The sequence below is a fragment of the Oryx dammah genome, unplaced genomic scaffold (assembly GCF_014754425.2).
Source record: "Oryx dammah isolate SB20612 unplaced genomic scaffold, SCBI_Odam_1.1 HiC_scaffold_29, whole genome shotgun sequence".
NCBI lineage: Eukaryota > Metazoa > Chordata > Mammalia > Artiodactyla > Bovidae > Oryx > Oryx dammah.
Window position 1 is genome coordinate 71,868,200 of NW_024070213.1, and position 15,846 is coordinate 71,884,045.

Below are 15,846 nucleotides of genomic sequence, written 5' to 3' on the forward strand. Positions count from 1 at the left end.
CTGAGAAATGCACCTCTAAACTACAATGATGTATCACCTCACATGAGTCAGAACGGCCATCATCAAAAAGTCTTCAAATAATACATGCTAGAGAGGGTGTGGAGAAAAGGGAACCCTCCTTTGCTTTGTGTTGGTGGGAATGTAAATTGATGCACTTACTAGGGAGAAGAATATGGAGGTTCTTTAAAAAATAAAAAGTTACCATAAGATTGTGAAATCATACTCCTAGATATATAACTGGAGAAAACTCTAATTCAAAAAAATATAAACACCCCAATATTCATAGCAGCACTATTTACAATAGCCAAGACATGGAAGCAACCTAAATGTCCATCAATAGATGAATGTATAAAGAAGATGTGGTACATATACACAATGGACTATTTGTCACAGAAAATAATGAAATAATGCCATTTGAAGCAACATGGATGACCCTAGAGATTATCATTTTAAGTGAAATAAATCAGACAGAAAATGATAAATATCATATGATATCACTTATTTGTGGAATCTAAAAAATGATAAAATATATTTCTAAAACAGAAGAGACTCATAGACATTGAAGATAAACATGATTATCAAAAGGGAAAGTGCCAGGGAGGCAGGGGAAAAAGATAAATTAGGAGTTTTGGATTAGTATATACACACTGCTGCTGCTGCTACTGCTGCTGCTAAGTTGCTAAGTCGTGTCTGACTCTGTGCAACCCCATAAATGGCAGCCCACCAGGCTCCCCGCCCCTGGGATTCTCCAGGCAAGAACGCTGGAGTGGGTTGCCATTTCCTTCTCCAATATACACACTACTCTATATAAAACAGGTAAACAACAGGGACCTACTGTATATCACAAGGAACTATATTCAATACCATGTAATAACCTACAATGGAAAAGAATGTGTAAAAGAATACACACACAACACACACATGTTGGCTCTGACGGTAAGAATCCGCTTGCAATGCAGGAGACCCAGATTTGATCCCTGGGTTGGGAAGATTCCCTGGGGGAGGGCATGGCAACCCATGCTAGTATTCTTGCCTGGAGAATCCTCATGGACAGAGGAGCCTGGTGGGCTACAAACCATGGGGTCACAAAGAGTTGGAGACAACCAAGTGACTAAGCACAGCACACACACACATATAATTGAATCACTTTGCTGTACACTCAAACGCAACATTTTAAATTAACTATGCATGCCCAGTCACTCAGTGGTGTCCGACTCTTTGCAACCATGTGGACTGCAGCCCTCCAGGCTCCTCTGTCCACGGGGTTTTTCAGGCAAGAACACTGGAGTGGATTGCCAGCTCCTCCTCCAGCGGATCTTCTCCACCCCAGGGACCAAACTCCTCTCCTGTATTGCAGATGGATTCTTGATGGCTGAGAACCCCGGGGAAGCCCCGATACCTCAATAAAAAGATACAAATTAGTATTATTACAACAGGTAGGTAGCTACATATAAGCAGAGAAATGTGGGGCAGGGGGCAGGTGGCAGGAAATTATGCATCCTGTAAACATCAGGGGTCCATGAGCAGACAAAGAAAAGCAGGAACCTCCAGACTGACAGGAAACCACACATTTGGGTGATATGGGTGGGGGAGGGGGAAGACAAAAAAGGCGAGGAAAGGCCGGAATCTCCTGTGTCCAACTGTAACCTGTTGCTCATTATGCTCTCATTAAAATAAGATAAGCCTTGCAGATAATACCATCATGCACCAACACCATGACACTTCTTATCTAAAGTAAATATGGACAAAAATCCCTTCTTCTCTTTGGAAGATGAAACTAGAATGAGGCTCAAACTCATCCTTTGGCAATGACCGTCTGGCCCCTTCATTTGTATTCCCCTCATAACTGGCTTTCCAAAGAAACGCAGGACACCAGGTCCCCTCACCTGTCTCATGTGCTCTTGTTAAATAAATCCTCAGTTTACTTTCCTAAGCTCCCTGCCTCACTTTTGAATTCTTTCCATGACGAGGCAAGAACCTTAAATTCACTGGGAACAGTATTAGATTTCCCCCCCTTTTTAGCAGAAATGGACACTGATTAATAAATGGTGACTTGCCATTAATATTTGCACCAAGACATTCAGCATAAGAAGCTCTAATCAAAGTCATGGAGTACTGGAAGAAAGATCACTATATATTCAGTGGATTTCTGTTTTAGTTAATACATGTTTCTCATATTTCACAAATTGGACTGTGAATGATCACATTATTATTAAACAGAAAATTGAAATAATATCTGCTGCAAAGAACAATTCTGTAACTGTCTTGACCTAAGAAATCCAAGAATGAAAAAAGCTCACTGGAATCTTAATGTGGTTCCTTTAATACATTTTATTTGAGATAAATATAAGAAAGCCAAGAAAGACTGGATGGGTTGGGACAATGGAGTCATTGCCTGTGTGAGAAAGTAAAACACATCTTCTTAAAAAGCTTATTTTCTAATTACATAAGAAATAAAGCATATTGTGATGATTAAAAAAGCAAACACAAAACTAAAGCTCACCTACTTTTGTCTGTGGGTTTGTGCCTGTGTGCACGTGTGTCACAGATGCCCTGCCCAGATCTCCTTTTCTGCTGCTGTCAGAGTTGGCTGACAGCAACTTTGAACTTTTTTCTCTGGAGAATTGTTCGTGGCCAAAAGAGCGTTGTGACTACTCCCCATACCCCTGGAGTATGAAAGTAGGCCACATTTAATCAACAGTGAACTGACACAGAGGGATATAAAATCACCTCAAGGTGGAAACCATCTTGGAGCAATTTGTGCTCCAGAGCACCACCGCCGACTGAGCAGGTCTCCACCCAAGACCCCATTCCTGCTTTGCTTTCCTTCCCCTATCCTACTCTGCTTTTCTCACATCCCCTCTCCTGGGAACACTTTGTTGATAAACTGCTTGAAGAACAATCACTATCTCAGGCTCTGCTTGCACAGGATCCAACTAAGTGTATCCCTATATATCCAGGCTTCTAAGTCGCTTCAGTCGTGTCTGACTCTATGCAACACCATAGACGGCAGCCCACCAGGTTCCCCCATCCCTGGGATTCTCCAGGCAAGAACACTAGAGTGGGTTGCCATTTCCTTCTCCAATGCATGAAAGTGAAAAGTGAAAGTGAAGTCGCTCAGTCATGTCAGCCTCTTCACAACCCCATGGACTGCAGCCTACCAGGCTCCTCTGTCCATGGGATTTTCCAGGCAAGAGTGCTGGAGTGGGGTGCCATTGCCTTCTCCACTATATATCCATATGTGCATATGAAAGCAAGTTTTACATAAATGTTAGCATAATATGCATATGCATAATGTAGCATAATGAAGCTTTTTAAAGTAACAATTTTCCTGGAAAGCTTTTGTATCAATATGCACAGACTTATTCCATTGTTCTTAACTGAAATCACATTGTAGGGAAAAAGAAAATTTCTCAAAAAAAAAAGTTTCAATGCCATAAACAAATGTCACCATTGCTGGTTACATTTCCTGATTACCGAAGTAGAGTCATCTTGTATGTTTATGATCCACTTGTAACTCTTTATCTGTGACTCATTCTCATATCCTTTGCCTATTTTTCAGTTGGATTGCTTTTCCCGTATGTATCATCAGTGGTACTTTATAAATTCTGAATATTGTTCATTAGTCTTTGATAAGTTGCCAATACTTTTTCCTATTTATCGTTGTCTGTTTTTTTTTCTGTGCATGTAGTCTTTTGTGTTATTCAGGAGTTTGGTAATATGTTGAAAAATGATATTTTATTCATCATGGACTTATTGTATTTACTTTAAGATCACTACAAAGTCATAAACATATCCTCCTATATTCTAATATTTTAAAGATTTTAGAGTTATTCATTTAATCCACCTGGGTTTATTTTCATGATTACTTTAGGGGTTGATAAAATTTTATTGTATTATCTATAATGGATAACTAACTGTCTCATACATATGCATGCCTCATTCCTGGACTCTTAATCCCATTCTTATTTATTTTCTTTCCCTTAGTTGTATACCACATTATTTTCACTACCATATATTTGCTAAATATTTTGTTTCCTGGTGCATATGATCTTTTTTGTTCATTTTTTTTTAATTTCCTTGGTTATTCTTGTGCATTTATTCTCTCATATTAATTTTAGAATTAGCTTATGAAATTTCTTTTAGGATTTTGATTGGGATTGTATTGAATTCATAATGTAATTTGGGTGTAAGTGACATTGTTAAAGTACAGTTGATCCTTGAACAACTCAGCAGTTAGGGGCTTAGACTCCCATACACTGGGAAAATAGGTACTGTTGTCCCATGGTATCTACTGGGGATTGGATCCAGAACCTGCTGCAGATACCAAAATCTTGCACATGATCAAGTTCCATAGTTGGTCCTCTAAATTCATGGTTCTTTATCCTCAGATTCAACCAAAAACCATAGACTATGTAGTACTGTATGTACCAAAAAACATCTGTATATAACTTTATGATCAGACCTGCATGTCCATGATTCTGCATTCACAAATTCAACCAGCCATGGATAGTGTAGTCCCATAGTATGCATTTATTGAAAAAAATCCACATATAAGTGGACCCACACAATTCAAACCCATACTGTTCAAGGATCAACTGTACTGAATTTTTCCATGCTCAAATACTGTGTACAGCTGTTTATTTTCAATATATCTGGTACTCTTTTATAGGCTTCAGTAAATTTTCATTAGTTTTCCCATAAATATCTTGAATATTCCTTATTGGGCTTGTTCTTAAATATTTCACATTTTTCTGCAATGACAAATATTTTTTTCAATACATTTTTAATTGATCATTGCTGGCACTTTTTTTTTTCTTTTTAGAGTCCAGGGATGGCCCAGGACTCAGGTGCAGACACATTATGGCAGCACACGCATACTGCCACCCCTCCGACCCTGAGCATCCTCCCTGGGAAAGGGGGCCAGGGCCACAGGGCCACATTGCAACGTCCCCAGCCTCTTGTCCGTACCCTGCCTCTCATTGCTGGCATTTTTAAGAGCTGCTGGTTTTTACACGTTGATCTATATCCCCTTTTAAATCTCTCCAATTTGTTCTAATAATTTTTGTATTGGTTTTTTGGAGTTTTTACATACTCTATCAGACATATTATGTAAATAACAATCTCTTGTGTCTTTCTTGATAACAGCTACATCTCTTGTATATTTTTGTTTTGGTATTACATTGAACAGGCCCCCAGTACAGTATTAAGCAGCAATTGTGATATAAGGTATCTTGACATTATTTCTAACTGTAGTAGATATGCTTCAAATGTGGCATCATGGAGCATAATGCTAACTGTAAGGTTTTGGTATACTCTTCAGGAATTTTCTTCTGTTTGCTATGAAGTTTTTACTTAGCAATTATGAATAAATGTTAAAGATTAACAAATACCTGTTCAATACTAATTTAAATGGATTTCCTCCTTTCATCTAGTTAATGTAAAGAATTTTGCTAGTAATATTCTTCTTTCAACAGAAGAGTTAATACAATTTATTAATTCATCAGCAATTTTTTTCAAAATCTTAACATGCCATTTTTATGTACTGATCATTACCTACATTTTCATCTTTAATATCTTGCAGGACTTTTCCAAATTCCCCCTTATAAATAGGTACAGGCTTTATTAAACGGAATACTTTCCCAGCAGGTAACTGATTAGAAGAGAGAGCTCAAGTGACTTAACACTTTAAATTAAATATACTATTTTTAAACTTCCAGTCAACTTGTTGGGAATTCCCAGTGGCTCAGTGATAAAAAATCAGAGACTTGCAGAAGATTCAGTTTCCATCCCTAGGTCGGGAAGATCCCCTGGTGTCTAAGTCTAAGTTCAGTCAGTCGGGTCTGACTCTTTGTGACCCCATGGACTGCAGCACACCAGGCTTCCCTGTCCATCACCAATTCCCGAAGCTTGCTCATGTCCATCGAGTCGGTGACGCCATCCAAGCTTCTCATTCTCTGTCGTCCCTTTCTCCTCCTGCCTTCAATCTTTCCCAGCATCAGGGTCTTTTCAGATGAGTCAGTTCTTCGTACCAGGTGGCCAAAGTATTGGAGTTTCAGTTTCAACATCAGTCCTTCCAATGAAAATTCAGGACTGATTTCCTTTAGGATTGACTGGTTTGACCTCTTTGCAGTCCAAAGGACTCTCAAGAGTCTTCTCCAACACCACAGTTCAAAATCATCAATTCTTTGGCACTCAACTTTCTTTATAGTCTAACTCTCACACCCATACATGATTACTGGAAAAACCATAGCTTTCACCAGACAGACCTTTGAACTGGCAAAGTAACATCTCTGCTTTTTAATATGCTGTCTAGGTTGGTCATAGCTTTTCTCCCAAGGAGCAAGCATCTTTTAATTTCATGGCTGCAGTCACCATCTGCAGTGATTTTGGAGCCCCCCAAAATAAAGTCTGACACTATTTCCACTATTTCCCCATCTATTTGCTATGAAGTGATGGGACTGGATGCCATGATCTTATTTTCTGAATGTTGAGCTTCAGCCAACTTTTTCACTCTCCTCTTTCACTTTCATCAAGAAGCTCTTTAGTTCCTCTTCACTTTCTGCCACAAGGGTGGTATCAGCTGCATATCTGAGGTTATTTGTATTTCTCCCAGAAATCTTGATTCCACCTTGTGCTTCATCCAGCCCAGCATTTTGAATGATATACTCTGCATATAAGTTAAACAAGCAGGGTGACAATATACAGCCTTGATGTACTCCTTTCCCAATTTGGAACCAGTTGTTCCATGTCTGGTTCTAAATGTTGCTTCTTGTCCTACATACAGATTTCTCAGGAGGCAGGTAAGGTGGTCTGGTATTCCCATCTCTTGAAGAATTTTCCACAGTTTTTTGTGATCTACACAGTCAAAGGCTTTGGCATAATCAATAAAGCAGAAGTAAAAATTCTTTTGGAATTCTCTTGCTTTTTCTATGATCCAATGGATGTTGGCAATTTGATCTCTGGTTCCTCTGCCTTTCTAAATCCAACTTGAACATCTGAAGTTCACAACCCACTTCAGTATTCACTTCAGTATTCTTGCTTGGAGAATCCCATGGACAGAGGAGCCTGGTAGGCTATAGTCCATGGGGCTGCAAAGAGTCAGACATGACTGAGTGACTCAACATCAACGATAAAACAGCATCAAATTGTTTAAAAAAACTGTGCACACTATTATGCACTTATTTAATAAAGGTAATGAATAATAACATTTAGAAGCAGCATAAACATTTTGCTTATCATGCTGAAGACAAACAGTAAATTCAAAATCAATTGGAAATCTACATTCTCAATAGCTTAGTCTCTGGAAATGAGCAATTCTGATATTTGGTAAGAAATTCCCAATTTCATCCAAATGGATTGATGTCTGAAGTATCACTGTTAAGATATCTGCTGGGCAACCTGAGGATCTTCCTTTATTCCCCAGTCAGTCCATTCTTTCATTTCAGATGTTCTTCCTTACTAGACTTTGATACAGAGTGGCCTATTGATGGTAAACTCTATTTTTCTTGAAAATGTCTCCATTTTATTTTTATTCTACAAATATAATTTTGCTTTCTTACAGTATTTTAAAAATATTACTCCATTTCTTCTAGCTTCCCCTGTTGCTCTTGAAAAGTCATCTGTAAGTATATTGGTCATTTGTAGGCAATTTGTCTTTTCTCTTTATTTGCTTTTAAGATATTTGCTTTAAGCATTGGAATGTTCAGACCTTAGATGTTTTCTCTTGTCACTCCTTCTCTTAGCTATCTCAGCCAGTCTTGTTACTGTTGTTCAGTTGCCCAGTTGTGTCCCACTCTTCACAACCCTGTGCACTGCAACATGCCAGGCCACTCTGTCCCTCACCATCTCCTGGAGTTGGCCCTCAAAAAAACAGCCAATCTTACAACTATATACACCACTTACATGGTAATGACTTCCAAAATTATACCTTCAACCCAGACCTCTCTCTCACTCCAGACTGGCATAATCAATTATCTGAACCCGGGTCTCCTGCACTGCAGGCAGATTCTTTACCAACTGAGCTATCAGGGAAGCCCTATGTAACAAACACCTCCTCTTAAAACATCTTAAACATAACATGCCCAAATCTAACCATAAGATATTCACTCTTTTTCCCAAATGTGTTCCTTCAGCAGTCAGTCTTCCCTATCTCAGTAAAAGGCAACACTATTTTCCACTGTCTTAGGACAAAAGGAAACCATTTTCTTTAGACTTCATATTCAGTTCTTCGAAAATTCCACCAGCTCTACATTTAAAATATCACCAAAAAAGTCCATGTCTTGCCACTCTCCCAGCTTTCAGTTACCATCATTATTCTCTTGGCTTATTACAGTAGCTTCCTACTTGTTCTCCTTGATTTTATACTTGGCCTTCGTCCAATTAGTGTATTTTCAACACAGTAACCAGAATGATGCTGCTTTCTGTGAACCACATAATATCATTCATCTACTTAACAGCCTCCAGTGGCTTTTCATTTGACTCTGAATAAAAACCAAAATCATTTCAATGGTCTACAAGGCTCTTACATGATCAAGGCCCTTCTACCTCTCTGATTTTATCTCTTATTTCTCTTCCTCTTAATCATTCAGATCTAGCCACACTAATTTCCTTGCCATTTGTCTATCACACAAAGCACAATTTCTCCTTAGGGCCTTTGCACATGAGTTTGCCCCTCAGATAATCACATGGCTCATTCCCTCACCTCTTCTAGGTTGTTAGTCAGTTTTCAGTTTCTCAAGGAGATTTGCCCTATTAGTATATTTAAAATTAGTATATTTAAAATTACAACTACTACATCTGCAGAATTCCCTATCTCCCTTCTCTGTCAAATATTTTGCAAAGCATTTAGACATACTATCAGACAAACTATATATATTTATTTATTTAGTGCCTAATACCCCTTCTCTCACAACATGTACACTAGAATATATGCTCCATGCAGCCAGGCCCTTGTTTTGTCTTTTCCTCTTTCTTTTCATTGTTGTATTCTTAATGCTATAAAATTAGCTGGCATACAGTAAGTGCTCTGCTCAATAAATATTTGTTCAGTAGATGAATAAATTATGTTTTTCAGTTTCTCTACAGTGTTTCTAATTATGGATTTTAAAAACTTAATCTTTTTTTGGCTAACTGCAAATCTGTATTTTATCAAGACTACTATGAGCATTAAAATCTGAGAAAAACTTTTCTAAGGTGTATGCCTATAATTTCTGGGTCACAGAATATGAATGTGTATGTGTATGCTAAGTCACTTCAGTTGTGTCCAACTCTTGGAGACCCCATAGACCACAGCCCACCAGGCTCCTCTGTCCATGGGATTCTCTAGGCATGAATACTGTAGTGGGTTGCCATGCCCTCCTCCAGGAGATCTTCCCAAACCAGGGATCAAACCTGCATCTCTTTTATCTCCTGCATTGGCAGGCAGGTTCTTTACCATTAGCTTCACATAGGAAGACCCTGGAATATAAATAGATTTACAAAATAAAGCTGAATTGTTTTTCAATGCTTTTTATAGCATTGAAAGCATGTTTTTCAATGTTTTTATGCTACTTGCTCCAATAAAGTGTAATGGCACCCCACTCCAGTACTCTTGCCTGGAAAATCCCATGGACGGAGGAGCCTGGTAGGCTGCAGTCCATGGGGTCACTAGGAGTCGGACATGACTGAGCGACTTCACTTTCACTTTTCACTTTCATGTATTGGAGAAGGAAATGGCAGCCCACTCCAGTGTTCTTGCCTGGAGAATCCCAGGGACAGGGGAGCCTGGTGGGCTGCCGTATATGGGGTCGCACAGAGTCGGACACAGCTGAAGCGACTTAGCAGCAGCAGCAACACATTTTTTTAACACCTAGTACCATCACACTTCTTAATTTTTTCCAATTAACAGATGTAAAATGACATCTCACTATGGTTCTAACTTGCCTTTTCAGATTATTGATGATTAAGCATCCCTCCACATAAATATATTTATCACAAATATTTATTCTTCTATAAAATACCTACTTTTTTCTTGTGCTCATTGACTAAGTGAGCAGTTATTTCTTTATCACTTTAGGTGCTTTATATAGTCAAGATACTAAGGCTTTCTTGGTAATACTGTAGCTAGCAGCTTTTCTCCAGTTACAGTGTATTGGACTCTTTGATGAATAGAAGTTCTTAAATTTAATGTAGTCAAATATATAATTCCCTTTTTAATATTTAATCCTTTAATGCCACCTCTGTAATATATCAAGTTTCCATATATACTTTGGTTTGTTATTAGAGTCTCCATTGTGTGCTATTGTGCACAAATACCACACTGTCTTAATTATTATACAGATGATCCTTAAATAACATAAGATTGAACTGTGCAGGTACACTTATATGTGAACTGTTTTCAACAAACATGCACTACAATACTACACCATCCATGGTTGGTTGAATAAAGGATGTAGAACTATGGATATGCAGGGCTGACTGTAAAGTTACACATGGATTTTCAACCTCAGGGAGGGTTGGCACTCCTAATTCCTATGTTGTTCAAAGCTCAGATGTATACTCATAAGTCATAATGTCTTATAACCAAGTAGTTAGTGTTCTACAGCAGTATTTTGGGGGTTTTTTGCTTTAATTTGACATAGTCATTTTAGAATATGTAAAGAACTATTTTACAAAAATCTGTGAGGTACTGACTGAATTTCATTGATCCTATAGCTCGACTGGAGAGGGAAGAACTGAGTTTATAGTGATGAGTCTTCTTGTCTATAAATGTTTAAAAACACACTGTCTCTCTCCACTTAGAGATATTTTTCAGTATAAGGTTTTATAACTTTCTTAAATAAGATCTATATATTTTATTGGAATACATTTTCAGAGTCTTTGTGTCTCTGACTTTCATCTGGTTGTCTCTATCCATTAATATCCAATCAGTCTTCTTACAGTGAATTTACCACATTATCCACAGACTCAAAAATCTGTGGTTAACCATCTACTGCCTGTGGAATCAAACACAAACTTCTCAGGCTAAGATTTAAATGGCTCTGTTTAGCCAGCCAACACCAGATTTTCTAGGACTCTTTCCCATTTGGTTACTTAGGTGTAGAAGTGAAGAGCTCATTTAGGTCATAGGTCATTTCTACATTTAACTCATTTTGCTTATTAAAGTGTTTTTTCCTGCTTTTTTTCTTCATATTTTTTAATGCTGAGCTGAACCCGGAAGAGGAAATGGTCATACTTTAGATGGGACTGTCACCCACCCCCCAGCACACACAGGACAGATGGTGAAGAGAGGAAACTGGGAAGGGGTAAGCATAGGTTGTAGAGACCAGCTTATGAATGACCCCTGATATGCAGGCAGTCAGTATCCCCAAATCATAACTACAAAGGGACATGCATGACCAGGGCTTCACTGGTCGCTCAGTGGTAAAGAATCCACCTGCCAATGCAGAAGACACAAGTTCAATCCCTGGGTCAAGAAGATCCCCTGGAGAAGAAAATGGCAACCTACTCCAGTATTCTGCTTGGGAGATCCCATGGGCAAAGGAGTTTATTGGGCTACGTCCATGGGGGTCACAAAGGAGTCAGACACAACTTAATAATTACACAACAAATGCATGACAAATGCAGAAGCAGTCCAAACTGACTTCAGCATGAAAGAGAAGCCAAGAGTCATCAGGAAGCAAGAGTCACCATAATGCTAGGCGCCAAGGGAGTGCTGACATTGCTGTTTTAGGGTCTACATGATTTAAAAGAATGTTCTCTCCAGTGTTGAGGGCTGGTAATGGCCAAGCTCCCTTCCAAGCCAGACTGGATCCAGAGTGGGAAAAAAGGAAACCAGAGCACCATTTTTTTTTTCTTTAAAATGGCAATAACTCAGCCATTCACATCTAGCAATCCTGGCAGGCACAAAACAAAGACAGTAGCTTCTGAGAATACCAAAACTCATCATTTCCTTACTTAGCATCTGGCTCAGAAAAAAAAAAAATTCATGAAACTCAAATACTATCTTCATTTTAGTAATAACCTTAGACACACAGTAGCTACTATTTGGATGATATGCTATATGATATGACATGTATGACATGTGTGACAGTCAGCTGACAATGATATACTGCAGAAAATCTGTCCATATGTAATAGGAATCCCCACTAGAGACAAAAGTCAAATCCAGACCTAGAGAAAGAGAGCTTTCAAGAAGTAATCAAGGCACTGTAGTTTTAGTCCCTAGGGGATTTGGGATATATGAAGGACTACCAGTCACAGAAGGGATTCTGAGCCACCAGACAGAGAAACAATGCAGACCAGGATCAAGGAAAAAGCCTAAGTCCACACTCTGGGCTTACTTAACACAAGGTTAAGTCAACTTGTGACTCAAAGACTATGAGAGCATTCAGGGCTCACCTCTGATACAGGGATACACAAACACAGTGAACATAGGGTCTGACTGGCAAAATATAAACATTCTCCTTAGATAATAATGTTACTGGGTTTGTAATTTAAGATACTATTAGTAGAGATGAGTGAACATATGTAGAAGGGTCATTTATTTATTTGCTTTTTCTCTATTTGTTGGAGGAGAATAGAATACTTTGGAGGTTCAGAAGAATGAACTGTAGATCACCCCAAGGAAGTCAGAGGTGGGGCAATACACAGATAAGAGGATAAGCTCTAAATAGAAAGGTAGAAACCTTGTTGTCATAAGGGCTAATTAAGCATCACTTCATAAATCAATCTTGCTACTAGGACTAGGGACATGCAAAAGCCAGTCAAGGATCACAGCCAACGTAACAGTGATATTCTATCCAGGGCATAGATAATGAGTTTCCCCTATTTGTCTGAGAGTCAGGAGACTAACACTCAAACTTATATGGATTCATGGTCATTAGAGGGAACTTAAAACCACGTTTTAAAAAAGAGGAATTTCATATCACTTCTGCTAAAATGTCAGTAAATAGAGTCCAAATCAATGGCCTACCCCCACAACTGAGGTTGGGGATTTCCTCAACACCTTACTGTGACCATTTATCAGTAACATGACAAACCTCAAGCAAAAAATATATATATAAAAAAAACATTAAAAATGGATTTTAAAAAAATCCCACCAGGACTTCTGTTTTGTTCATATTTTAGCTGGCCCTCGTAGACTATTTCTATGATAGCAACTCGGTAGCCACTTGCTGGGGCAGTGTTTGTAATTCTTTTCTCTTGCAACTTAAGGCCAGAGCACTGTGGGGGGACCTATTGAGAAGTTTGCTTCCTGTCAGGGCACAGTTTGCTATAAGCAACCCTTTCTCTGGGCTGGCAGGGCCTGTGGTCTGAACTGTGTGACACTAACATTCAATTACAGTAAGATGTCTAGTTAATAACTGATGTTTCCAGTAAACTTGTTGTGGGTTCATATGCCTTAAGGCAACTAGAAAAATTTCAGAAGATACTAAGAAATACTTTGCTAACAAAATGTATACTCCTTTTCTGATTTATTCTGACTGAAAATATTAAAGATTTTCCTTGGAGTTACTTCAGACATAGCTAGGATACACACAGTAAGACTTTAGTGAGAGTTAAACTTTTTGCAGGACAGGAAATAGTCTCAGCTGATAATTCAGGTCTGGAGAAGCACCTGAGAAGTCCTTTCAGGTTTTGCTATGGTGTAGTGACAAATACACATCATTTCCCGCTTATCTTCACTTTAACAAAATCATGGTAGTTCCTGGCAACACTGCCCTCCAATCATCAGCACAGCTCAAAAGCAAACAATCCTGAGTTCTCCAGATAATGTAATCAATGGAATTTGCTTCCTTGAGAACTAATGTTAAGTTTCTCCACAACGTTATCAGGTTCTCTATATATAAGTACTTATCTAGTTAACAAAACAATTAGAAATACATATCACGCAAGCTGAGTTTTCTCAGAAAGGAAGTTTAAACTATTTTCCTCTTATTTTAAACATCTTGGAGAGGAGAAAAGTTGTCTCTTCTAGCTTTGATGGGATCAGTCAAGGAATAAAAATTTTTCTTGTTTATTTTTGACTGCACTGGGTCTTCATTGCTGTGTGCGGGGATTCTCTCTTGGCTGTGTGCAGGCCTCTCATTGCAATGGTGTCTCTTGCTGCAAAGCACAGGCTCTAGAGTATACGCGCATCAGTAGTTTTGACACGCAGGCTCAAAACTAGTTGTGGTTCACAGGTTTAGTTGCTCCGCAGCACATGTGATCTTCCTGAACCAGGGATCAATCCCATGTCCTCTGCACTGGCAGGCAGATTCTTAACCACCTGGACCACCAGGGAAGTCCAGAATAAAATTTAAATCAGAACTATTCACAGATGTCCATGGATCAAAAACTCAAATGTCAAGCTCGAAGGCAGGCTGGGAGAATTCAACAAATGCTCGTGTATTTTTCTATTCTCCAGAGATACAGAGCTGATAACATTAAACGAAAAGTCCACTAGATGCATAAAATTCTTGTTTAAGTACTGTTTTTGTCTGATCAATTAGGAATAGCATATTATATTCCCTATCACTTCTCAGTTCACTATTAAATATTTCATTTGATACTCAAGACTCTGCATTAGGTAAGCAAGGCACATATTTCCAATCCCTGTGCAAAGACTAGAAAAAATATTTTGGAGAGTTTAGTGACTAGACCAAGTGAAAGACGCAACCTTAGGCCATTTAATATATAATTTATAAAAATCTGAAATGTCTTTTCAGTGAGTCATCTTTTGTGTAAAGAAAGAATCACCTACATGTAATCTCTTAAAAGAACAAGTTAAAATGGCTTATGCTCCTAATGGCTGTATTGCTACTCTCAGTTCACTCTGATAGGGCTTTTGGTCCCTGCACTATATTGAAAATGTTCTCAACAAAGTCTGTGACATTTTAATTCAATGAACACTTTTTTGATCTGACTTTACTTGAATCTTTGGTGCCATTTATCACTCACACACTCATGAAAGTCCCTTTTTTCTTGGCATCATTTTCTCTGTGTTTTCTTAAGATGGGTGTGCTCAGTGTGTGTGTGCTTAGTCATTCAGTTGTGTCTGACTCTTTGTGACCCCAAGACCGCAGCCCACCAGGCTCCTCCGTCCCTGGGGTTTTACCAGGCAAAAACGCTGGAGTGGGTTGTCCTTTCCTTCTTAGGGGACCTTAACAACCCAGGGATTGAATTCACGTGTCTTAAGTCTTGGGCACTGGCAGGTGGATTCTTTATCTTGAGTGCAACCTGGGAGGCCCCTTAAGATGGGCAGCCCGTGGCAACTGAAAAATCACTGGATTTGAAATATTATGTACACCTGGGTTATAATTTCAACACAGTCATTTACTAGTTTGAGGTCTTAGGAAAATTAACCATAACAAACTTCAATTAAAAAAAATAATGAATATTACCAAAGTTCCAGAAGAGCTTGAGAATCAGTGATAACATATGAAAGCCTCTAGTCTTAGCCCATTAAAAGGCACTTAATGGATGAAGGTGCCTTCTCATTGTATTTTTGTTAGGCTCTTTTAGTGACCACACAGATATAAATAATATTAGGGTTCTGATACATTTCAAACCTCTGCTCTTTTCACTCTGTTATACTACTGCTGTCCAATACGACTTTCTATGATGACGGAAATGTTCTACAATCTGTGCTTATCCAATGTGGTAACCATAAGTCACATGCAGCTTTTGAGTGTTGAAATGTGACTAATACAACTAAGAAACTGAATTTTTTATTTTATTTAATTTTAATTGTGTGTTAGTCACTCAGTCATGTCCAATTCTTTGCGACTCCAAGGACTGTAACCCACCAGGCTCCTCTGTCCATGGAGTTCTCCAGGCAAGAATACTGGAGTGGGTTGCCATTTCCTTCTTTAGGGGATCTTC